Raw genomic sequence first — 25,833 nt, forward strand, 5'->3', positions numbered from 1 at the left:
GACCCCTGACCCCTCCCCTGTACACTCCCTATAATACACCCCTTACCTGACCCCTCCTCTGTACACTCCCTATAAGACACCCCTTACCTGACCCCTGACCCCTCCTCTGTACACTCCCTATAAGACACCCCTTACCTGAACCCTCCCCTGTACACTCCCTATAAGACACCCCTTACCTGACCCCTGACCCCTCCCCTGTACACTCCCTATAAGACACCCCTTACCTGACCCCTTCTCCCTCCTCTGTACACTCCCTATAAGACACCCCTTACCTGACCCCTCCTCTGTACACTCCCTATAAGACACCCCTTACCTGACCCCTGACCCCTCCTCTGTACACTCCCTATGAGACCTCCCCTTACCTGACCCCTGACCCCTCCCCTGTACACTCCCTATAAGACACCCCTTACCTGACCCCTGACCCCTCCCCTGTACACTCCCTATAAGACACCCCTTACCTGACCCCTCCCCTGTACACTCCCTATAAGACACCCCTTACCTGACCCCTGACCCCTCCCCTGTACACTCCCTATAAGACACCCCTTACCTGACCCCTGACCCCTCCCCTGTACACTCCCTATAAGACACCCCTTACCTGACCCCTGGCCCCTCCTCTGTACACTCCCTATAAGACACCCCTTACCTGACCCCTGACCCCTCCTCTGTACACTCCCTATAAGACACCCTTACCTGACCCCTCCTCTGTACACTCCCTATAAGACACCCCTTACCTGACCCCTGACCCCTCCCCTGTACACTCCCTATAATACACCCCTTACCTGACCCCTCCTCTGTACACTCCCTATAAGACACCCCTTACCTGACCCCTGACCCCTCCTCTGTACACTCCCTATAAGACACCCCTTACCTGACCCCTGACCCCTCCCCTGTACACTCCCTATAAGACACCCCTTACCTGACCCCTTCTCCCTCCTCTGTACACTCCCTATAAGACACCCCTTACCTGACCCCTCCTCTGTACACTCCCTATAAGACACCCCTTACCTGACCCCTGACCCCTCCTCTGTACACTCCCTATGAGACCTCCCCTTACCTGACCCCTGACCCCTCCCCTGTACACTCCCTATAAGACACCCCTTACCTGACCCCTTCTCCCTCCTCTGTACACTCCCTATAAGACACCCCTTACCTGACCCCTCCTCTGTACACTCCCTATAAGACACCCCTTACCTGACCCCTGACCCCTCCTCTGTACACTCCCTATGAGACCTCCCCTTACCTGACCCCTGACCCCTCCCCTGTACACTCCCTATAAGACACCCCTTACCTGACCCCTGACCCCTCCCCTGTACACCCCCTATAAGACACCCCTTACCTGACCCCTCCCCTGTACACTCCCTATAAGACACCCCTTACCTGACCCCTGACCCCTCCTCTGTACACTCCCTATAAGACACCCCTTACCTGACCCCTCCTCTGTACACTCCCTATAAGACACCCCTTACCTGACCCCTGACCCCTCCCCTGTACACTCCCTATAAGACACCCCTTACCTGACCTCTTCTCCCTCCTCTGTACACTCCCTATAAGACACCCCTTACCTGACCCCTCCCCTGTACACTCCCTATAAGACACCCCTTACCTGACCTCTTCTCCCTCCCCTGTACACCCCCTATAAGACACCCCTTACCTGACCCCTGACCCCTCCTCTGTACACTCCCTATAAGACACCCCTTACCTGACCCCTCCTCTGTACACTCCCTATGAGACCTCCCCTTACCTGACCCCTTGTCCCTCTGTACACCCCCTATAAGACACCCCTTACCTGACCCTGACCCCTCCCCTGTACACTCCCTATAAGACACCCATTACCTGACCTCTTCTCCCTCCTCTGTACACTCCCTATAAGACACCCCTTACCTGACCCCTTGTCCCTCTGTACACCCCCTATAAGACACCCCTTACCTAACCCCTGACCCCTCCTCTGTACACTCCCTATAAGACACCCCTTACCTGACCCCTCCTCTGTACACTCCCTATAAGACACCCCTTACCTGACCCCTCCTCTGTACACACCCTATAAGACACCCCTTACCTGACCCCTGACCCCTCCTCTGTACACTCCCTATAAGACACCCCTTACCTGACCCCTGACCCCTCCTCTGTACACTCCCTATAAGACACCCCTTACCTGACCCCTTCTCCCTCCCCTGTACACTCCCTATAAGACACCCCTTACCTGACCCCTGACCCCTCCCCTGTACACTCCCTATAAGACACCCCTTACCTGACCCCTGACCCCTCCCCTGTACACTCCCTATATGCCATATGAAGACAAATGATAAGAACAAAACCTATATGATAACAGAGACACCTGCTGCCGTAGTTTACGCAATAAATAAGTATAAAAACATCCACATGTGCTAATCACCATCTTTATAGTAGCTGTTTGTGCTTCTGGTCCGAGATTGTCATCGCCAGGGCGAACTGCCACCGAAAACTCCACAGGCGTTGTCTTATCTCAAAACGCTTATCATAGGGGCGTAAACGAGTTTCAAATGTTTTTCGGGTTGATGTTTCATTTGCATGGGAGAGTGAGGTAAAATTGCACCACTGCTCACGTTTTCTGATATTTTTCATGAAGGTTTATCAGTGGTGCCTGATATAGGTTTCCATTAGATTCTTTACATCTATTTCACTTAATTTCATATTTGCTCATGCATCTGGTTACTATATATAATTATGTTCATACAGTCGTAAATGCCGATAGTAAGCTGTAGTTCAATGCTTCTAATTGAGGAACATTTTAATAGCTGATGACTTAGAAATATACTTCTTAAACTTTTGGTGAAATACCATGTAGATTTTAGTCAGAGTTTTATGAAATATTTTGACTTTTTTTTCGAAATTAGATTTTAATTTTCGTTAATTTAGCAAAGATAATTTGTTCTTTAACAAAGATTGCCTTTCCTGAGGTAGCTTGGAATTTTTGGAAATCAGAAAATGTATCATAACATTTTGGCATGATGTCAATTTGGATAATTTTATGCAAACATTATCTTTGAATTTTTTTTATTTAATTGCAAAATTTGAAAACACCCTTGAGATGAGATATTGCAGAATGATAAATTGAAATGTCAAAAATTAATTTTGTATCTGGAAGATAATGTAATCAAGCTTTTCAAATTTTTGATTTGCTATTTTCTACATCAATTAAAAAAAAGATGATTTTTGCAACAAAAAAAAAAAGAAAGAAAAAGAATTTTAAAAATTATCTGGAATACTGGCCATTTACATTATAAAATATTTTTTTCCATCGAAATTGCAGATAAAAAGCAGTAATACCCAACAAACTTCAGTAAATCAAAGCAAGCTAAGCTCAACAAAAAAAAGAAAAGATTTTTGAATGATTAAATAAAAATATGACAGATTTCCCCTCCGATGGCCCCTTTCAGCCCTGAAAGAGTGAGACAAGTGTTATGATAAGCCTCCCCCCTCCTGATCCCCCTCCTCCTACTCCCCCTCCCCTCAGTATTGAGACTATTTACACTAACTGCATTGATAAATCTTCAGAGCTGTTGTTGATGTGGGGGAGTTAACACACTGTTATTTTGATTCCAGCCTCTGTATCATTCCTGTGGATTTATACCCTTACTGGAATTAATTAAGCTGTTGTCTTCAATTGGTAAGTAGACTCCCTCTTATCCTGTTAGCTGTGTTGAGACTTGGTGAATGACTTTGTCATTTTATGAAGCTGTGTCATGACTCAAATGTCAAAATAAATATATGGAGCATTTTAAAAATTATTTTCAGCTATTTTGGGATAAAACAAATTTTTATTTGTTTTTTTTATTAAAAGATTAACAGTGAAAAAATATATATGAAATTATTAAATTTTAAGTGGATTATTGAAAAGATTCTGAAGTCTGTGCATTGACATCTTGAGTCATTGTTTCTGATAGTTACAAAGGAAAGTCCTTGAAAAATGGAAAAACTATTTGAACCATTCCCACTTAGATAAAAACTTTTAAAGTGTTTAATGAACTAATTAAAACCATGTAAATCATCATAATTCAGTATTATGTACTCGAGATTGAACCCGCTACCCTCAGGTCCTCGGCTCTATACCTATAGAGCTAAACGGAAAATCCATGTAGTTTGAAACTAGAAGGCGACTGTGTTGCTATTTACAATTAAAACCTGAAAAAACAACAACAAGTATATATTGTTAAGAAATTAATGTAATACAGAAACTCCGTTGTTGAATGGAGACCGAAAATTAAGAAAACAAAATAATCGGTTAAGTTTCCTATGTCCGTAACAGCTAATCGTGTATCTTTGAATTGACGAAAAGTAAAAAGTATACATACATACATGAGCAGGTGGATGGACTCGAATGAACAGATTTTAATTTCACAGACTGCTGGAGTAGACAGCTGTTATGTTTTAATAACTTATATGTCACCTTTATGTAAATCTTACGATTCCAAAGCTCCCCAGTGGTAGATATATATTTCATCCTTTTGAATGGCACTCATATTTCCATATTAACCGTCAGGGATTCAAACTGCTAACATTATAAGAGCTCCCTTGGGTCCACCTGTGTACAGATATAGCTTATTTCATTCTTTGCGACAGGTGAAAAGCTCGTATAAATTTCAATAAACTTTCAGCTAACCAAATGTTCTCTATTTAAAATATGTTGAAAAGGAAATATAAAAACTCCATGTTGTTTCAACCAGGATTCTGTGGAATTGTCTTGAATGGTGTAAATGATATTTTATTTGCCAACTTCTTCTGTTGCAAACTGTTGATGCTCCGATTCGTTCAGGCGGAAACTATAGAAATGGTTGGTCTTTACGAGGCTGTATTATCGTAAAAATCACATGTAGGGTTCTAATAAGCCATAGTGTGGATATTTAATAGGTTAGCCATTTCATAGCCCTGTTAATACGTTTCATAGAGAACTATATATCCGAACGGCAACCCATGTCTCCAAAGAATGAAAATATCCCGTATTCAATTCTAACCATGTCGAAAATCTATCAATCAAGCTATTAGAAGTCTCCTGAGGTGCTACAGAATGTGTTTTATATTTTTTCTGTCGTTGCAAGGCTGTCGATGTCACCTATGAATATTCCTAGTCAGCAGACCGTTTACTGTGGATAACATTGAGCATCAGATACATAGACATTGTCCTTTCAAGCTAAAGCTGTGTTTATGGTTGAATATGTCGCGACTTCATCTGATATTGATTAACATAAAGGAAAGAAAATGTCTTCGGTCCTTTTTTTTGTAGAGTAAGAAGATCAGCGTCTTTTGCGTATGTATACATAGAGATAATCTTTATCTTTAGAATGAAAAGTGAGAATGCCGCCCTGATTGACAAAAGGAGAGGACAAATTACCCAAATATAAAAGGTTATTAGATTTATAAAGACCGAATTTTCAGGTCTAATGCGTGAATTTATCAGATTCACGGTTGTAACCTAATTGAAAAATTTTGTATAGGAACTCTAATCCACTGTTTGATCAACTTGTGTATATATCCCGAAAAAAATTAACTTCATCTCGCATTTAAATTTTTGGTGGGTTAGTTTAAGGGGAGTTGATGCACTTCAGGCTAAATGTATGATCCAGTTCATGAGGCAGTCAGATGTTAGGTAACGTTTTTATCGAGGATCATTAATCCATAACTACATCAGAACACTTCAGTCAACAACTACATTATAGCACACTTAAACAAGAAGTCAGGTTTATAAAATGTCTTGTCACCATCCTGACACAAGTCAATTAGCTTGAGTCCTAATTCTGATCTGGAGCCCTGGTAGCTTCATCAGTAGAACATCAGACCATTAATTAACCTGAGGTAAAGGTGTGAGGTATATGGTTCGATCCTACCCAGGGTAGTTTGTATTTCACAGGAAGACTAGCTCCTTGACCGTCTTGTACTGCTGTGCTGTTGTGATTGTTTCCCTGGGACAAGACTCTATTCAAATAATTGCCCTGGAATCATGGCATGTGCCTCCCATATATTATTCATAGAGGTAGCCACCAGCTACTACAAGGAGGTCTGAGCCTCAAAATGATTCTGGCTGTCCACTTGAGTGATAAACCCCTGATTAAGACCAAGCAAACTGTTCTGAAATACTCAAGGTCATGCTTACAGCTTTGACATACACCCTGACATGCACAGAGGGACATACAAATAAATATTTAAAAATTAACACATATTTACATAATGTCTACTAGCTCTGGTTTTCAGGGTAGTGGAATCATGCATTTCTGATTGAAATGTCACATCATTGTGGCATATTTAACTCCATTATGCATCTCCTAAGTGAACTGCATATGAATGGGACCGATGAAGCAAGTTCGTACATCCCAACGACGTGTACTTTAGTGAGAGTACTTATGTTAACGCATATCATGTCTGATGGACCACTTAAAACAACCAAGTATAAGTGATGTTTCTCTTCATACAAACCGTGGTATGTTAACATTATGAGGCTATCAATACAAACAAGTCTTTTTTCATGAAAACATATGATCTAGGTGATTTATGTCTTCAAGTACCCAAGGTTGTCGTTTTTTATCAAATCTAAATATTTTGGTTTGAGTACTTGTTTGTGCAGCTCCACGGACTTAAATCTACCCATTTATATGATAAGTTATTACTGTTTGAGCACACTTGTGTTTTTACCCTGGTAATATGTCATGATTATGTATACAGATCATTTCGACCCTCTGTTCATCTGTCATGGAAAGTTACAGAAAATTTTAATCTTTGATCTATCACACAGAGAGCGAAGATTAAAACTTTCTGTAAATTTCATTGGAAATTACGTATGATAGATTGAGGATTCAAACTTTCTGTAAATTTCAGGAGACTGAATGTCCATCTTTTCAATGAAGTTCTTCATAAGATCTTTCTAAGATTATATATATAGATTCCCCTTGTTCTCAAATAATTAAGAGTAAGAGGGGAAAGAAAGGGAAATGGAGAAAAGATCAGCCTTTCATAAACCCTAAAGATCGTTTAATGGTGTTTGCCAAGATCCATCTGGGATCTCTTGTTAATGATTAGGGATACTGTGTGTTAGATACAGGATATCATTGGTGTATGTTAGAGAGACACTGGTTCTGTATTGTGTATGAAATCCTAGGGTGGAACATTAAAGGGGTGAGGGAGGTTGAAATCTGACTTCAAGTTCAGTATTACAACCCAGAATGGGAGGAATTACTACATCAAAGATGCTGCTTGAAAAATCGAACCCATAGAGACAGAAAAAGGGGGACAAGGTATGCCCTGACAGATCATCTTCAAATTTTAGGGGCCGAAAAAAAAGGAGGTGAATGTAACGACAGAGATTGATTTTAACTTATTTTTCTTCTTTTCATTCGTTGACTCATCTTTTGAAAACACACCTCGAATCCCTGTCGGGCCACAGTGGGGCGAATCAATCATTAACATTGAGTCGTGTTGGGTTGATCGATCGACCACGAATACGTGTATTATTGTTACAATATAACAAAGATTGTATTCAAGTTTTAAGTTTTAAATGACCCCAAACATAAATGGTTGTATTTAAATACAAGCTCTGTTTATTCATAGAGTTGGAATTTTTTAGAGTTAAATATTTCCGGAAATGAGAATTTCGTTTGGAACATAGAATGATTGCTATAAAGTTTGTGCATCTGTTACATCTAGAGAAGATTGATAGAATTTGATACAGTCTCTTAGGGCTTTTAAATAGTCTGGTAGGCTGTCCTTCAAATAGAGAAACAAAAGGTGGGCAGGAATTGTCTTCGCTGTCTTCAATAAACTGGTTACATTGTAAATATTTCCTACTTTAACTGGACAGAAATTATTTTAACTTTGTGAAGACAAGCTAGTTGTGGGGATGATTATTTTCTAACTTTGAGAATGTGATGTGGAAATTTGACCCTGATTTCAATGGTGGTGGTGTTGGTATTGCTGAAACAGAGGACGCTTACTCTTCCTTAACACCTGGTCTTGTTCTCCTTGTCAATCCATATTTGTGTTCATATCTTCCCCTGTGTATCCATTGATATAAGATATGCGCGGTGCAATTTTCCTTAATTCTTATTGGTTTTTAGTTTTGGTTTGTTGTTTTGAACGTCCTATTAACAGCCAGGGTCATTTAAGGACGTGCTAGGATTTGGAGGTGGAGGAAAGCCGGAGTACCCGGAGAAAAACCACTGGCCTACGGTCAGTACCTGGAAACTGCCCCACGTGGGTTTCGAACTCACGACCCAGAGGTGGAGGGATAAAGTTTTGGGACACCTTAACCACTCGGCCACCACGACTCTTAATCTTACTGGTTAAAACATCTGCACAATGACATGGAGGTCACTATTTTAAGACATTGATATGATGTTTCTGTTTTTAGAAACACTAAGTCAGATTTGCATTTCATATGCCAACATGGTAGAGTCTAAAATGTTGACCTAGAACTTCGCCATCAGTCAATATTGGATTTTACGAGGTTAGTATAACACTATATTGACCTCACAAAACATTCATAATTGAGTATCTTATTGAAGGATATAGACACTGAAATTGCACAAAACATGTTGAATTCACCACCTGATTCAAAGTAAAAAACAGGACAATAAAACGAAAATTGAAATAAAAATCTTGTTTACGGAAGTCGCAAAGGTACATCGTAAATATCTGAAAATTAAGAGTTACAATGAGAATGATTGTTTTTTTTTTAGGAAGATTGAGTGTTGTAGACAAAGTTCTGTTCTCCTTGACAACAAAAGTTAGTGTTAAAAGTTGTGTTTAGTTACAATATATCATTACGGGACGTGTCGATTAATCTTGTGTTTTAGTCGTCGACTCAGTCATAAAAATTATCTGAGCCACAAATGTCAAAGTATGGTAACATTTGTTGATGTTTTAACACTTTATGTACAACAGAATATTTATGGCCTGATGAGTTAATTAATGATCAGTACCTGTGTGAATATAATTTCTTTTGTCCTATTTACCTGTATAAAGTCCATAAAGTTAATTACCTGGTAACAGGAAACGACAGGTGCTTCAGGAACTGCCTACCGTATTTATCAGACAGTACACCCATGCCTATAAATAAGCCCACCCCTGATCATTTTTTATTGCAATTCAGTAAAAACACAAACAAGTGCTGTTATATATAGATGGCCTGCAGTAAGGAACTCTCTACCATATTTATCTGCAAAAAAGCCTCTGCCCTCAATTAAGCCCTTTCTTCCTTTTTACAGAATCATCATTTAAAAGCTAGAGGTGGTTCACAATAAGCCCTCTCAAAACTTTAATACTGAACTTTTACACTGGTTTAGTGGGATTATTTGAGGATAGATACGGTACTAAACTTTTATTCTAGGGAAGGGGGTTTATTTGAGGGTTAATATGGTACTAAACTTTTACAGTCGGTTAGGAGGCTTAATTCAGGAGAGTGATACTAAACTTTTACAAAAGGGAGGGGCTTATTTGAGGATATATACAGTAATAAAACTTTCATACTAGAGGAGGGGGTTTATTTGAGGATCAATATGGTGCTAAACTTTTACATTAGGGGAGGGGGTTTATTTGAGGATAAATACGATAATCAGATAATAAACCCTATCATTCAACCCATGCCCTAAAATAAACCCATCTCGGACAATATTTCTATTGCAGTTTAAGTAAAAACAAATAGTACATGTATTCCGTTGTCCTGTAATAAGCCCACCCCTTGTTGTGAGTCAAAAGTTTCTATCACTGTATGTTGGTACCCTGGACTTGTTACAAGAAAAATTACTGTGAGGCTAAGTAAGACTGTTTGTATATACCATAATCTTTTGAAGTTTCAAAATGTGCTGGGGAAAAAGAACAAAAACTAGGCTGAATGTATTTCTTACAAGAAATTGATTGCGGTTTATCTTTTAAAGATAAAAGACGTGTCAGATTTTAAGTCTGGGGGGAATACCCTGATAAATCATGCCAGTATCTGTAGCAATGACTATAAGACTCGGAGGAGTATTCAGGGATACTTCTGGGTATACAAATCACAGATCTACTTCCCTGCATATGAAAATGCATTTTTGTAACTGCATGGACTGAACTTTTGAAAATAATTGGACATCTATTTATCAATTTTTACTGGCAGTAAATATCATCAAGCTTACTATATATTTGGCAAGTTTCTTTGTCGTTTTTATTTCCTGGAAACACTAAACATTTTGTCATTCCTGTCGCTCCAACATATCTAGTTTTTCTTACCACTGGACATTAATACTAGCGGTAAATCAAGTTGGTACTGTAACTTATAAAATCAGATTGGTTTAATTAATTAGTAACACATTTCATTGATAAGTAATTTGTTTATTACGACAGATTGATAAACCTGTAAAAAATACCTGTAATTAAGAATCTGATTACAATTGAGAACTCGTTAACAGGTGTATTTGTGCCGAGTTGGCACAGGTAAGCAGCGCGTCATAAACATGTCAGGTTTCACCTGTAATTATAGGGCACACCTGTAAATAGGTATAGCAAGGTCGTTAACGTGTGGTCATCACGGACCATTCATCGTTGACCATTCATCTGCCTTAGCAATCTGAAACGAGGTTTAGATGATTTGGTTAGCTTCTCTGTCGTCCCTAACATTCCGTACTGAAAGGTCTTGTCCACCAACAATATAAGTTGCTACATTTGGGGATGGAAGACTCAGTTTTCATGATATATAATTTTCAAAATGGCATATTTTATGAGAATTATTATTATCACAAAAGATTTGGAAACCAGGTTCTTTTTCATAGGAATATGTTAAACCACACCTGACATTGGGTCAATATTCCACACCTGTCGCTTACATACTCGTTAGCAGATACCTGTTTATATCATCTACAAATGGTACAAAACATCATAGGCTATAATCGAAAAGAATATCAAAGCCTATCTATAAAGGTCACCTGTACATAACAAACCTGTCTGTAAAGGTCACCTGTAAATAACAAAAACCTGTCGATGAAGGTCACCTGTACATTACAAAAACCTGTCTGAAATTTCAGCTATATGTAACAAAATTTGTCTATAAAGGTCACCTGTACATAACAAACCTATCTATAAAGGTCACCTGTAAAAACAAAAACCTATCTATAAAGGTCACCTGTAAATAACAAACCTGTCTATAAAGATCACCTGTACATAACAAACCTGTCTATAAAGGTCACCTGTACATAATGAACCTGTCTATAAAGGTCACCTGTAACCACATTACAACAAAACCTGTCTTTAAAGGCCACATTATATAACAAAACCTGTCTGTACAGACCACCTGTTTCAGTACCAGATGTAACACCATTCTCACTGAAAACATTAAATTTTAAGCAGATGCCAGTGCAATTTAAATGATGAAATTATATACAACATTGATATTATAAAAAAGATATCAAGAAGTATTAAAGGTTTGAATATAATTATGTTGATATTTTTCACCTGTAACCTTAGATCTTGTTTACAAACACCAGTAGAGACACTGAGTGACTAGCCGCTGGTGGTGGTCAAGTTATGGTTATAGTGGTCAAGTTATGTTTTACGACCTGACTATCAGTCTTGTCTCTCCATCACTGACCTGCAATAATCACCTGTTACCTGGACCTTACCTGTACCTTACCTGAGATTGATTGATAGGTATACAGGTATATAGGTATTGCATATGTCTATATATCTGAAGCTTATACCCCATTTGGTGTATATTCCCCACCAAAGGCATGATAATGTATTTGTATATGATACACAACATATACACATAGCCTCACATCCCTAAATTCTGTAATCAACTCCCCCACTTTCATATACAGGTATGGGTTTATCAGTAGGAAGTGATACCCATGGAGGGGAGAGAACAAGGTAGACTCTTCCACTCACAGAGGCTTTCCCCAACACAGGTAAATCCCAGCAGTAGTAGTTATAGTAAAACTGTCAAACAGGTAACATGTGACACAGGTAACGCAGCTAACGAGAAACATACTACAGGTAAAGGTGTACCGTGACATAGATATACAGACGACTTATCTGGATAAGAACCGACACATCTGTTGATAGCAGCGATCGTGTTTATTTAATCATCAATGTTCCTACAGGATTTAACTACCCCACTCCAATTGTCTTCAAGCATTCGAGGATAAGTGCTGTGTATTTTCCGGGGAATTATTTACTTGGGAGTGTGAAACTAATGCCCATTTGTGGACAAGACTGACCAATTCACTGGTCAGTTGTATGGATATTTATCATAATTAATGGTCAGTATCATTTTATAGGTGGATGTTAAACATTATTATACTGAATATTTACATCAAAGTGGAAAATTTTGGATAATTTTGTGACTTCATTACCGGATTTTACAGGGATCTATTCATTAACATTGAAACAGGTTGGTAACGTTTTTGAAAAAAATATATATATTGGAAGATTCAAGGAACTACATTGAAATCTATTAAAATGTTAACTATATAGCACATACAGGTGTAGAACTTCCTACAGAATGAATGTCTGATACACATTCAAAATTATAAAGCAAGCTGACAATGAAAACAAATCCTAACATTGTTATTTGTTATAAGAATTGGAAATAAGTATTTATAAATATTTGATAAACAAATTTAAATAAATCTTAATCCATCTAAAATGATAAAATAGAAAGTTTTTAAGTTTTTAAAAGCGGAACAAAAATCATGAGGAAAAACAAAATTCATGCTAATATGATACAATATTTAAATTTCTCCTCTGTATATTACATCTCTTTTGATGAATGGTCTGAATTCATTTGAATTGTTTTGATTTAAGACTTCAATCTTTCATGCAAGTTCCTGTTAGAGTTTATCACCTACACAGTACAGTATGGATTTTGATGTTGATATGAATTAATGCAGACTTGATGTTAAGTTATTCCAAATATTAATTATCTAGTCATATATTCCAAATATTAATTATCTAGTGACAAATTTGATTAATTAGAAAAAGTTCAAGGTTTTCATTGTTTAGTTTGTTGTAGATATAACAGGAGAGGGCACGTGTCCATCGAAATAGCTATATATACTGTATATATATAAATTATACCTACATTTATTTACGATAATAATACTGTAATAATCTACCTTCAAAACATAATCATAATTATAGAAACAGAATGTTTGGATTTGACTCTCTAACTGGACACTTCCCTTCAAATCACAAAAATAGTAATTCCATGTCAGACTGAAGCTTTTCTACCAATCAGCTTTAAGTTCAGAGTTGAGTATAAAAACATATCTATAACATTCACAGTTTCATGAAATAATTTCATATTTGTCTGACTTTTAACAATTATTTCCAGTAATTTAACCAATGGTAGATTTCTCTAAGTTAAAACATAATTAATTTGTGTAAATACAGACTTTTCAGTATACCTTCCACTTTTCTTTGAAGGACATATACATGATGTATATATATACGTCATTTTAGTCCCGCTAGAGTGAAATTTAATTACAGAATAATTGAAGGCTTTCTTAATTTTCTCGTTTTCCCCTTGTGATGTTCGATCATATATAACCTAAAATTTGTTGGGGTAATTTTCCGTATTATTTTTTTTCACGAAAATTTTTTATGTGGCTGTAGAGTGTTGTTCTGTTAAGCGTTTGTGTTGACAAGCCTGGGAAGTGAACAGGCTAAGTGGCTGGCTGGCTTTATGTTCTGATACTACAATCTGTTAAAGGGGTAGAAAATTGTGTGGCTGAAATGAAATCTAAGATATGAGGGCACTAGTAGTAATATAACTCGGGAGACTAAGCCTCGATACCCTTCGCACACATAAAAGATTTTAATTCAAGCTTCGCTGATTATCGTAGTTCACCATTACATCCCAGGATTCAGTATAAATGAAAACTCTAAATAACGTTTTTGCTGAATATGAATTTTGGTTTGATACATTTGAATTTAATTTGTCATATGTATACACTTCACTATTACATCCCAGGATTTAATATAATAGAAAAATCTTGCACAACATTTTTGCCGAATATGAATTTTGGTTTGAAATATTTAAATTTAATTTGTCATACACTTCACCATTACATTCAAGGACCCAGTATAAAAGAAAAAATCTTCAAATAATATTTTTCCTGTATATGAATTTGGGTTTGAAATATTTATATTTGTCATAAACTTGCACATTTAATACCGGATTCGTTCAGTTTTAGTAATTTTGTATAAATATTTATGACAGGGTACAAACAGTTCAAAGTGAATACTGAAATACTCCTGGAGTGAGAAATGTTACTGACTTAGAGGCCTGGCTCTATAATATTCTTACATCAGTTATTAATCGTTCACAACTTCATGCTCGACTTAACTGTCTATAAAATCCGTCTCTACGGAGCGTAAACAATTTTCTGACAATGTTCAGAATGAAACCATGACCATAAAATTGTGGAAAACTGTGTTGACGAAATATTAAACTGCGGAAGCTGACATAATTAATTTATAATGACGGAAGTTGTCATAAAGCTCTATCTTCCGTTGTTGAATATCGTAGAATTCAAATATTGACCAGTCTAGTGCAATATAGATGTGATAAACCTCCTTGTGTGTGTGTGTGTGTGTCTGTTTTTGTTGAACATAAACTAATCCCAGAATTTATTTCTTCAAAAACTTGATTTGTTATTTTTGAAGTCTGCGTCTGTCTACTGTGTACATGTTTCGTGGCAGGAGATTGAGAAATCACAATAATGTACTATGTCTGTGGACAAATCAGAGAAGATATTTATCACCATGACAACATATGCTCTACTGTAGAGTCTATGTAAATATTTTTGTTAAATGATATACATACTTTTTTGTATTTAATGGCATTATTTAATACTCCATGTCAGTGGATTATTTTGACTTAGCATAAGGAACGACATTTTGATTGAACTAGATTTTTTGTTTTTATCCAGAAATCACTTGGAAGATCTTTTTCTCCGTTTATGGACAGAGGGATACTTGGCTTAACTGTATAAAATCGATCTCTAGGGCGTATAAACAAAATTCTGACAATAATTGTGGAAAACTTTATACTACAGTCTTTAAGGACATCCTGTAACATCCGACCATTTCCACTGGAACAGAAACATGCTCCACTTTCACTTTGTGACACTGACTTAACTGACACACCGTCATATCCTACACGACACTGACTTAACTGACACACCATCATATCCTACACGACACTGACTTAACTGACACACCGTCATATCCTACACGACACTGACTTAACTGACACACCGTCATATCCTACACGACACTGACTTAACTGACACACCATCATATCCTACACGACACTGACTTAACTGACACACCATCATATCCTACACGACACTGACTTAACTGACACACCATCATATCCTACACGACACTGACTTAACTGACACACCATCATATCCTACAGTCAGGTTTCAATGTTCACTGTGATTCAGATAATTTTGACATTTACAATCAGGAAATACATTCACCATCTCTTTACAAGTAATATTTGAAGTTTTAATTTGATAGATGACAGCAGTTTACTTTATCTTTAGGTATTTTATTTTTATTGTGTAGGTAATACAAGGGTGGGTTTGGTTGGGTAGGGTAGGGTTGGGTTGGGTTGGGTTGGGTAGGGGGCTACAATTTTGATGTTGACATGGAGGGAACGTGACTACAGGTCTACAGGTCATTATCTTGTCATGCTTTTGATCGTGGAAGGTCAAGGGGGGGGGGGGGGGGGGGGGGATGACTGGATGAAAAATGTAAATGTTGACATACAAGATGGAAAAAACATATGGACATGAGAGGCCAGATATTTTGAAACAGCTACTGGTCAGTGAGATACTGACCACCTGGAAGTGAGAGGAGGGATACTTCTGATATGGGAGGAATTTTGATACCAGTTCGGCTAAAATAACACACACCATGTGTTCCAGTGCACCATGCTGTATGTTCCTGTCCAGTTCAGATTGGAGGGGGTGAAATTTATATCAAGTAGACACCACACAGTGTTGAGTGACAGTGATATTGTAAAAACAGCTGATTATTAAAGTGTAGGGTTCCTATTCATCTTGACATGTATACCTCCTCCTCCTCCACTGACAGCTGCTTTAGAGGCAGACAGTAATACCACCAACCCCCACCCACACACCCCAACCCCATCCCCCTACTTCTCTCTCCTCTCCTCTCCACTCAGGAGTCAACAACAATTACCAATCTAATAAAATTATTATTTAGTGCTGTAGTGGAGACGTCTCGGTCCCTAAATGTGGTCCCCAAAAGCTGGTCCCTTGATCTGACCCCCAAAACCTGGCAGCTAACTCTGGTCCCTAGATCTGAACCCCAAAAGCTGGCCCCTAACCCTCTGTCCCTAAATCTGACCCATAAAGCTGGTCCCTAAATCTGACCCTCAAAACCTGGTCCCTAGCTCTGGTCCCTAAATCTGACCCCTAAAAGCTGGCCCCTAACCCTCTGTCCCTAAATCTGAACCCAAAAAGCTGGACCCTAACCCTCTGGTCCCTAGATCTGAACCCCAAAAGCTGGCCCCTAACCCTCTGGTCCCTAGATCTGAACCCCAAAACCTGGCAGCTAACTCTGGTCCCTAGATCTGAACCCCAAAAGCTGGCCCCTAACCCTCTGTCCCTAAATCTGACCCATAAAGCTGGTCCCTAGATCTGACCCTCAAAACCTGGTCCCTAGCTCTGGTCCCTAAATCTGACCCCTAAAAGCTGGCCCCTAACCCTCTGTCCCTAAATCTGAACCCAAAAAGCTGGACCCTAACCCTCTGGTCCCTAGATCTGAACCCCAAAAGCTGGCCCCTAACCCTCTGGTCCCTAGATCTGAACCCCAAAAGCTGGCCCCTAACCCTCTGGTCCCTAGATCTGAACCCCAAAAGCTGGTCCCTAAATCTGACCCTCAAAACCTGGTCCCTAGCTCTGGTCCCTAAATCTGACCCCTAAAAGCTGACCACTAATGTGAATCAAGTATGCTGTGTGGCCAGTAGATTTTACTGGTCAGTAACATACTCATTACAGATGTCATTACATCATTGTTTATGTTAGGCTAGGTTACAAAATAATGGTAACAGTTTTCATACCCCAGCCTCTTACTCTCTAATAAAATAAACAAACCCTGCTGACACACACTCCAGTTAATGTGTTAAAACAACAGTTTATATATACATATAACTTTTCCTTCTAATTCTCCAGTGATATCAGCTCTTTAAAGATCCCTCATTAGTCCTTATCTACAGATACCCCAATCCCCAATCCCCACCCCCAAGTTCTGGGCGGGCAAATTATCTCCAAACATTGGGGTTTATTTGACAGAATGAAGACCATGTTGAATCAGGTTTATAATTGGTCTTGACATATTTTTTGAGATTACAAAAGTGTTGGGCCAATTTATCAGAAGTGTTAATTACATGACTAAAACTGATACTTTCTGTTATATGTTATAATTAGTTAGAGGTAGGGAGGGGTGTGTACCATAGTAACCGTTATAGAAGTAGTCCTTTCTCTTACTCTCTGTTATATGGTAGTGAGGAGAAGGGGGGGGGGGGGGGGGGTTATAATAGTTATACAGTATTACCTATGCCTGGTAATAAGCCCTGATGTCCATTTCAGTTCAGTAGAAATGTCATCATCCTCAAAACCAACCTTCTCCTGTAAAGTACTGCACTCGGATGTCATGTCTTCGAACCATTTTGGTATGTAGGTCTGTGGTGGACTAGATATACATACTAAGTTCAGTGGAACACACTGCATTTCAGAACACTGCATTTTAGAATTAATTCTCAATTATCCAAACTTCTTCTACATAACAAAAAAACCCAGAAAATACAGACTTAATAAATACAGACTTAATATATCAAACTCAAAATCAATGAAATAAGGGCAAATATAAAATAAAATAAAGGTTTCCATGGAAATCATTGAAAAAGCTCAAGGGGAATAAGACCAGGTGTTCCGGAAGAGTAAGAGTCTTCTGCTTCATCGACACATATGCCATACGAACCTAACTCATGTGTTGATAATTGAAGTGACATATCGGAACATATGCATAACGGAACAATATACATGTCTCCAGATTGGCTCGGATATACAGCCTTCTACTGTAGGATGTTTCAACCTGTAATAAATTTTGATTGAATTTAATGAGGTATATGATAGATTTTTTGGTCTGTTTACAAGGTCTCATCAATCATCCGATCTCATAAATCATTTCTACATCAAGTGATTTATTTACTGATCAATGTTTATAAAACATGATAAAGCGTTTTGAAATTCAAATTTTAAGTTTCATTTCTATCAAATTTAGGGCTTGAAATCAAGTTTGATTGGGCTTGAAATTTACCAATATTGAACATGTTGACATATCCATGACCCAATTGTAAAAAGTTAATTAGGGTAAAGTTTTTCTTTCTTTCTTATTCTTTCTTTCTTTCTTTCTTTCTTTCTATCTTTCTTTCTTTCTTTTTCTGTTTCTTTCTTTCATGTGGCTTTAATTCTGAAAGGATTTTAATGTAACTTTTACCAAAAGGTTAGGTATGAAAATAGTGAAAATGAGGTCAATCTAGGGTCATTTAGGCTGTTTGTGAACATCATTACTTTTGTAAAAGTTGGTCAAAAATGACAGCATCTGTGCACGTCAGTTGTATTTGGAATATGAAAAGAAAAGAAAAAATCTGATGAAAATATTCAGAGTTCTTGTTAACAAAAAAAACCCAGTAGACTTGCTAAGACAGATTTTACAAAAATTGAATGTTGCATGTCACATTTAAAATTGACGCATATCATTTTCATTATTTAGATCCCATTTATAATGGAGAAAGTACTTCTGGCCTGAAATTTCTCTGCTCTATTTGTTCTCTTTGTTTAGTTTAGAAACACACTCTAAATGACAATATGCCAGTTAACCTGATGAAGAATTGAGTAGAGCAATTAACGATGTTTCATCAGACTTGGAAAGAGCAAGTTGATTAGGTAATTCTATCATTCATGATATTTCATATGCCATATGATAACTTCAGTTTAAATAATATGTTTAAAAGTGTAAATTTTAAAATTTTACAACATTGCTGTTTTATGGTAATGTTGATGTCAGGTGGTGCCTTGTGGAGATAATTTTTGCCTGTAATGGACAGATTTTTGCCTGTAATGGACAGATTTTGAGATGTACGTCATGTAACACGATATGCTTGCTGTGAAATTTTAAATTGTGTTGGGTAGTGTTTCAAACTTCTGAGTTACTCATGGAAATTCATAAGACTGTTGGTGATATACGCGTGCTCTGAATACTGGAGTTATGTTGGAGATATACATGGCACAACTCATTTTTAGATGAAATTTAAGATTATAATTATCTGAGGTATAGAGCTCTCCAAGTGCATATGTTTCAACTTGCAAGTTCATAAAAACAGGAGACCAGTTTCGGCTGAAGGATATATATACGTAAATGAAAAATCTGTTAAAAAATTCTACAGAAGTCAGATTTTTTAAGTTAAGTCGATCACAGCATGTAATCTAGTGTACGCCGATTATAAAAATTTCTGAATTTAACTGATAATCATTTGCTCGTTCCAACATTTATATTGATTTAAGTAGATGGAAATGTATTCTGAGGATGTGCAATAAAATGCTGGGAGAGAAATAGGTGTGAATTTATATCCCCGACAGCTTGGCAGACGTCTGTAATTTGAGAGAGAAAAAAATCATGAAAATGTCTTATCCTAAAGAGAAAAATATTACAGTGCGAAATTAAAATTAGATTTTTGTCCATCTGATATAGAGAAATGGAATGGAATTTTTTTACCTCAGTTGATGTTCATTGAAGAGTTCCACAAAAGTGCATTGTAAATTTGCCTTTTCATTTGATCTCTAGTGACATGCATACCTCATTCCGCCACTGCAAAAAAATATGACACTGAAAAATGTCTGTCGGATTTGACCTAGGCATACGTTTATATCTACATTCTTTCGGCTTTCAAACCGATTAGATTTCGTAAGACATAATGATGGTTTACATTGGTATTTTAGACTCAAAACTGCACCCAGTTTTGAAAGTACAAGATATTATGGCAAAAACCAGATCATAGTTTACCTCTAATGTACATATAGTCTCATTTTGATATATGATATCTCTTAAAAATCTGAAAAAGAACCTCGGGGAGATGGGAAGGAAATATCAAATTTTGGTAGAATTATAGATCAAAGCGAACACATACATATACATGTACTTTCATTGTTTTTTTTCTTCATTGTTTTTTTTTTTCCTTTTGACTGTAGCCATAAACCAGACAAAAAAAATTGTTGTGAAAAAAAATTAACATTAACTCATTTTTATTGATGTGTAAGGAACAGTTGATCACAGAAAATGAGATATATGAATGAAAATTTGAAGGATTAAATCTGTTTACAATAAAAGTACAATCTATATATATATGCGTTACACTCCAAGCTGATGAAGGTAGGACTCCTAGCATTTCTGCCAAGGAATTAACTTGTAGTTGGCACCTTTAAAATACAATGCCTGTCTCACAGTAGACATGTGGCATATACAGCCCTGAAAAAAGTCTTTTAAAAAAGGGTACTTTATAAAAAAAAAGATCTTTTAAAGGGTGGGATGTTACGTGAAAGTGCATTTTATACGAGTTAATGAGCTTTCGTTCCCATGAAATGATTTCTTAAGAATATTCTATACTAGGGGAGGTTCACGCGAGTTTTACATCTGTTATGGTTCACCGATTGGATCCATTTCACCGCACACAAAAGCGTTATTGTCCAGTTTTTATACGGAGCAAATTCAAAATACCTCTCAGTGTTCAGTCAACGAAGAATATTTGACCTACGGGAAGATCATGTAGCATCTAAACAACATATTGAGTTGATTTCTGAAAACATATACCGCATTATTCATTCAACAATAGGAATATTTACTGTAATATGATACCCAGATCTTTTTCATTTATACAGCAGTCACGACCCTTCGTTTCCAACAATAATTGCTATGATCTGTATCGTGCTCCTATAGAAAATGGAGACATATTTCATAAAGAAATGTATATTTCATATCTGAAAACCGTGACGAATGTACTTTCTTGTACATAGACATTAACAATACGATACAGATTTTTTTTTATTCATTTTTACAAGTGTACAGGTCTGAAATAGAGATTACTATTACTTCTTTATCCAATTTATGTTCAGCACATCTGGTTTCAGATTAAATATAACTTTCAATTTTGGAAATATAAGTGTAATTCAAAATTCCGTGACTGGAGATTTCTAGCTTTGTCAGCCAGGTTTTATATCCAACCTCTTAAATCTCTTTCGATAATATGATAGCTATCAATTTTATAGAAATATAACTTCTGTGCCCCTGTATCGTGTTTTAAGGTGACAGCTATTCCATGGCTTATAATGCTCGAGTACCTTTGCCTCATTTTAACATATTCAAAAAAACAATAGTCTTAATTGTTTTGACAGAACACATGTGTTTAACAATAAAAATTTCAATGACATATTCCTGAAAAATTGTTTATACATTGATATATGATGATTTTACTTCAATTTTCTCATGAAATGTGATTGATTTCATTCTGATGAAAATATTATAGTTAAAATTTAATGATTTTATATTATTTCTTGATTTGATTTTGATGCTTTATCATATATACCATTGACTCTCTTCAGGGCCTTCACAAGCAGTCACAATAATCATGTATCACACATTCATTCTATCAAATACATTTATTTGTATACACTTCTTTTTAATTAATGCAGTAGTTTCAGTTAATGAGTATGGTTATCCATTCTTCCTTAGCTTTAAGCTTGCAAAAGTCTTGTTTTTTCACTAGCATATGTATGGTAATTAACTCTAAATTTATTTGTAAGCTAATTAGTTTGAGATTAAGTGTGTTTTCACTAGCATATGTATGGTAGCTCTAAATCTATTTGTAAGCTAATGTAGCTTGAGAAAAAGTTCTTCGTTTATTCATCTGTAAGCTAAGCTTGATAAAAAGTCCTTCGTTTATTCATCTGTAAGCTAAGCTTGAGATAAAGTCTCTATTTTATTTTAGAATAATATTATTGATCTCAGCTTGTGGAGACTTAATGACACTGTTGATGATGCTTTAGTTAAACAACTCGTCTCGGAAATAGAAATTAAATTATTTGACGTTTCGTAGATTTATATGATGATTTTATCTAGATCAATCTAGGTCTAAAGCAGTTTCATGTTTAAAAGTCAAATATGATATTCGATGTCATAATAGAGTTCACTTTCACAAAATGATAACGTTTTTCATTAAATTGACGGTGTTTAAATATCCCCAACTCATAAACTACCATTATGTATACATATTCTCTCATACTCCATTCTTGTAGTTTGTGTATAGAGAAACCTCTTCTATACCAAATTGTCCTAAAACACACCAAACTTGTCAGGGAGCCTCATGTCCTTTAATGATCACAACCATCTGTACTTTGAACTGGAGATCATGAGAGGAGCTCTCCTGTCTCATGACTCGTCCTTATTTAAATAACAAAAGCTAATATGTTTTATTTATCTTGCTCTGGTTTACAAGCTGGATCACAGCAGGTGAAATTTCAAACCTACTGCGGAATATGACACCATGTCATTATAAAACCACCATCATGAAAATTTAAACAACCTTCATTCTTGTCTTTGAGCTCGAGATGTATGTCCTTTCTTTGACCGGAGTTGCCATCTCAAAGACGAAAAAATATATGACATTTTATGTAACTTGCCTGGTTGATTGACAGGTTTAGGCAACTCCCAGAAATATTTTATTATAATAACTACTTTTTATTTAAAATTATTCACATTTTACAAAATTTTACTCTTAAAATAAATTATCATTGGTTGATGTGCACTGTTAGGTGATTTTCTTTCCTTGGATAAATAATTTTACAACCAATTTGTTCTAAGCACTTAATTCTGTATTGATTAGACAACAGGGAAGGGAGTACCCAAAATCTTGTCCAGTATACTAGACAACAGGGAAGGGAGTACCTAAACCTTGTCCAGTATACCAGACAACAGGGAAGGGAGTACCCAAAACATTGTCCAGTATACTAGACAACAGGGAAGGGAGTACCCAATACCTTGTCCAGTATACCAGACAACAGGGAAGGGAGTACCCAAAACCTTGTCCAGTATACCAGACAACAGGGAAGGGAGTACCCAAAACATTGTCCAGTATACCAGACAACAGGGAAGGGAGTACCCAAAACCTGTTCCAGTATACCAGACAACAGGGAAGGGAGTACCCAAAACCTCGTCCAGTATACCAGACAACAGGGAAGGAAGTACCCAAAACCTTGTCCAGTATACCAGACAACAGGGAAGGGAGTACCCAAAACCTTGTTCAGTATACTTGACAACAGGGAGGGAGTACCCAAAACCTTGTCCAGTATACCAGACAACGAGGGAAGGGAGTACACAAACCTGGTCCAGTATACCAGACAACAGGGAGTTACCCAAAACCTTGTCCACTATACTAGACAACAGGGAAGGGAGTACCCAAACCTTGTCAGTATCCTTGACAACAGGGAAGGGAGTACCCAAAACCTTGTCCAGTATACCAGACAACAGGGAAGGGAGTACACAAAACCTTGTCCAGTATACCAGACAACAGGGAGTACCCAAAACCTTGTCCACTATACTAGACAACAGGGAAGGGAGTACCCAAAACCTTGTTCAGTATACTTGACAACAGGGAAGGGAGTACCCAAAACCTTGTCCAGTATACCAGACAACAGGGAAGGGAGTACACAAAACCTTGTCCAGTATACCAGACAACAGGGAGTACCCAAAACCTTGTCCACTATACTAGACAACAGGGAGTACCCAAAACCTTGTCCAGTATACTAGACAACAGGGACCTTGTCCAGTATACCAGACAACAGGGAAGGGAGTACCCAAAACCTTGTCCAGTATACTAGACAACAGGGAGTACCCAAAACCTTGTCCAGTATACTAGACAACAGGGAAGGGAGTACCCAAACCTTGTCCAGTATACCAGACAACAGGGAAGGGAGTACCCAAAACCTTGTCCAGTATACCAGACAACAGGGAAGGGAGTACCCAAAACCTTGTCCAGTATACCAGACAACAGGGAAGGGAGTACCCAAAACCTTGTCCAGTATATCAGACAACAGGGAGTACCCAAAACCTTGTCCAGTATACCAGACAACAGGGAAGGGAGTACCCAAAACCTTGTCCAGTATACCAGACAACAGGGAAGGGAGTACCCAAAACCTTGTCCAGTATACCAGACAACAGGGAAGGGAGTACCCAAACCTTGTCCAGTATACTAGACAACAGGGAAGGGAGTACCCAAAACCTTGTCCAGTATACCAGACAACAGGGAGTACCCAAAACCTTGTCCAGTATACTAGACAACAGGGAGTATCCAAAACCTTGTCCAGTATACCAGACAACAGGGAGTACCCAAAACCTTGTCCAGTATACTAGACAACAGGGAGTACCCAAAACCTTGTCCAGTATACTAGACAACAGGGAGTACCCAAAACCTTGTCCAGTATACCAGACAACAGGGAGTATCCAAAACCTTGTCCAGTATACTAGACAACAGGGAAGGGAGTACCCAAAACCTTGTCCAGTATACCAGACAACAGGGAGTACCCAAAACCTTGTCCAGTATACTAGACAACAGGGAAGGGAGTACCCAAAACCTTGTCCAGTAATTTTTTTCAGGGACAAATGATACACAGCATTTGATTGGTGCTTTCTTTTTTTAAAAGTTTTTTCCACCTCAAATGAGGTAGGGTTATCTGTTTCATTTCATCATAGAGACTAGCACTGGCTGTTGTCGGGAAGGACAGTATTCTCAGTCAACTAAAATTTTATTGGAGGTCTAAATCTTAAATGGTTTGAAATCTGTCTCTTGAATACGATTACAACAAGGTTTTATTTACATTTAAATCGTGTGCAAATTAAATTTTCCGTATTTGAAATGCGGGACAAATTATGTAATACGATCTGCAGGTAAGGCTTACCTGACGACACTCTGGACTTTACCACTGAATGAATTATTTATTTTATGTCTATGCACGATCCACAGAAAACGTTTTAGTAGAAATATCCTACGACTTTTCCTGGCATGTCATCTTAATAGCGCAGTATAATGAACCTGTCTAGGTTATAGAGTAACATGGCTATCATATATAACTTCTGCTTTTGAATGCAGAATGAGATTTTCATCCATATTCAAGAGGTTTTTTTCATATTTGAGAACACAATAATGACAGTGTCACATTGGCGGAGATCACATTGTAACCATACACTGTTCTCCGGTTCGTGGTAAACGTCTGACCTAAACCTATCCTGTATTACACTTAGGATTCCTTAATTTCCTGCATGGTACCTGCTCCAGGGGATAGTCTGCAAGAAAAAAATGAATCATAATTTTTTTTTAGCAATTTGTAAAAATATTTCAAGATGTCCAGCACCAGCAGACTACCGATTGGTAGTACACTGAATCCTCTCTCTTACAAAAGTGACATTCAGAAATAACTATTTAGCATGTAGGGTATATGTAGAAAGTTATGGTAGTCCTTTAGCATTGATGTTCACTATTATTTGGTTCACATGACAACATCATGAGCTATTCCCTTGACCGAATCTCTTCCCTTAACCAAGACTCTTCCCTTGACCATAAGTCTCTTCCCTTGACCAAGACTCTTCCCTTGACCAAGTCCCTTCCCTTGACCATAAGACTCTTCCCTTGACCATAAGTCTCTTCCCTTGACCACAAGTCTCTTCCCTTGACCATAAGTCTCTTCCTTTGAC

The 25,833-nt window shown here is 37.6% G+C and overlaps 1 protein-coding gene across 8 annotated transcripts in view; it reads left to right on the forward strand.

The window, feature by feature from the left end:
* Positions 1-25,833, forward strand: part of LOC117341271 (hemicentin-1-like) — a 111,797-nt gene that overhangs the window by 12,834 nt on the left and 73,130 nt on the right. For 2 of the 8 annotated variants that reach the window (XM_033903125.1, XM_033903127.1), the window contains exon 1: positions 11,929-12,385. The gene's annotated coding sequence lies outside the window, so the exon portion shown is untranslated. Of the gene's footprint in view, positions 1-3,582; positions 3,647-11,926; positions 12,386-25,833 lie in introns of those variants that run through there. The other 6 variants (XM_033903121.1, XM_033903126.1, XM_033903122.1 and 3 more) reach the window with 5 other exon arrangements.

The sequence above is a fragment of the Pecten maximus genome, chromosome 13 (assembly GCF_902652985.1).
Source record: "Pecten maximus chromosome 13, xPecMax1.1, whole genome shotgun sequence".
Taxonomy (NCBI): domain Eukaryota; kingdom Metazoa; phylum Mollusca; class Bivalvia; order Pectinida; family Pectinidae; genus Pecten; species Pecten maximus.